This window comes from Rutidosis leptorrhynchoides, chromosome 3, assembly GCF_046630445.1.
Source record: "Rutidosis leptorrhynchoides isolate AG116_Rl617_1_P2 chromosome 3, CSIRO_AGI_Rlap_v1, whole genome shotgun sequence".
NCBI lineage: Eukaryota > Viridiplantae > Streptophyta > Magnoliopsida > Asterales > Asteraceae > Rutidosis > Rutidosis leptorrhynchoides.
In genome coordinates, this window is record NC_092335.1 from 515,343,552 (window position 1) to 515,346,048 (window position 2,497).

Sequence of the window (2,497 nt, forward strand, 5' to 3'; positions counted from 1 at the left end):
TATATATATATATATATATATATATATATATATATATATATATATATATATATATATATATATATATATATATATATATATAGATATTCTATGTAGTTAGAATATCAACCAATATTCGAAAATCATTTCATATCGAAAAATCCTTTACTCTATCGTACGAGATGGAACTCGCAACTAGTTCAAATCCCTCGGATTCCGACAGCTATTCCGATATGAATTTCCACTCAAACTCCGAAAGCAGTGAGACCGGAATGGATCAACCATTTAGCCATCATCAATTCATCTGATGGGTTCGTAGTCTACTTAATCATTGGAGACAAGAAGAAGGCAATCTTTTCCATCAACCGAATTCACCTCTTGGTGAAGAACCTAAGCACTTACCGGCGAACCTGTTCGTAATACCATTTTCTCTCTCATTTCCAGAGTATCCCATCACGATTATATACTATCTCAGATTCTAGATCTTATTCATCCACTCGTCCGAACCGACAATCATCCCAGTGTAATAGAAGAAGTCAACGAGCTTTGCGTTCGGATAGTGACTTTGGAGAATATGGTGCAAAGATTACAAGCACCAGCAGCAGCATCAGAAGCATAACCAGTACCACCATCCACAACATCCACATCCCATGACTCAACATCACTATCTATACCTTAAGCATAATCATCGTTCTACATGACGTTCTACATCATTTATCTTCGTTCGATATGGCGATTATGTAATCTCTAATGTTTAGATATTATATATTCTAGTGCTAAAGGAAAATCAAATGAGATTAATATCATAATTGACTCAGTAAATCCATGATTTCATCTGAAGAAAAGATATATGTATATATATTTTCATAAAGATTGTAATTAAAAATTCTCTGGTATAAACTGTTAATGGTGAAAACATTTTTAACGGGTAGATAATACCCGAGGAATATCTAGATTTCACATTAATAAGTTACACTGTACATTTTTTAAATCTGATTCGACAGTCGTTTACTATCCTACTTACATCCACAAGATATACGAATCCGTTCACCACAAAATAACCTTTTTCATTCAATTTCATATTTGGATTTTGACCTATTAGAATCCAACAAGTGGCATAATGAAGAAAACATTGGACAAAAATAAAATTTGTTAGAAACAAACAAATCAACTATGAGAAATTTTGTTAAGAATCCACGCTAATTGTTCCTAGCTAACTGTTCCAAGCTAACTGATTACATTTTATTTATCGCAATTTAATTATCGCAATTTATATTCTTGTAATTTTATTTATCGTCATTTAATTTCTGTTATTTATTTTACGCACTTTAAATATCGGGACACGTATACAAGGTTTTGACATATCATATCGACGCATCTATATATATTATTTGGAATAACCATAGACACTCTATATGCAGTAATGTTTGAGTTAGCTATACAGGGTTGAGGTTGATTCTACAATAATATATATACTTTTAGTTGTGATCGAGTCTGAGACATGTATATAATGGGTCACGATACGTATTAGTTAATTCGAATATTATATATTAAACTGTATATGAATTATTGGACTACTAACTGTGGACTACCAACATTGGACAATTAAAATGAATTAAAATATTGATTATAACATATGAAAGTAAACATTTCTTCAAGTTTGCCACTTGATTTCATCTTAAACCTCATTTGTATCTTGACGATTACAATCTGCGTTCAAACCTTTCATGATTCTTGAAATCACCTCAATCGAGAGATTGAACCAACTGCACCTCATCTACGGAAGGAAAGATTTATGCATATAGTTATGCACCTGAAAAACTCTTGGAATCTGAGTAAACATTTAACACGTATCTGTGCTAGCTCCTTTGGCGTTGTTATTACCAGAAATAGCCGTACAATCTCTTTCCAAATTAGCCAATTTTATCACAGCTTCAACAAATCAACTTCAACTTTCATTCGGATTAGCCTTATTATAACCTTGATATATAAGTTTGCCTTTCGTCATCGTTACCGGGGAACCGTTTACATTCCACCACATTAACAGTAAACTTACCAAGAACTGTGTTGATATTTGATTTTCATAAAAATCATTATTTTCGTTGCAACCCTATTATATACTCATCCACATTTTATAACGAGAATTGACATACCAATTACTGAGAATCAGCAATCAGTATTTTGATTCTCGCAACGTTTTTACATCAACAGTTATATGTACATATAACATTTATCTCTTAGAATTATGATCTTCCAATCTGAAATTCTGGAAACCGCCCAGTCTACGAATCAATTCTCTGAATTCTGAAAAAGCTGAATGAAGTAGCAAAAACCGTAGACGATCTTAACCGTCGAAAGTTTGATGGTAAAAATTGGAGTGTTAAAAAAGCTCAAAGATTTTGATAAACAAATTAAGCAAACCATGAAAGAGACTCTGAACAAATCACAAGGACTAAATTTGTACATAAAGAATCCTGATGATTCTGTTTCTGATGAAATCTTTAGCGAATACCTTGCT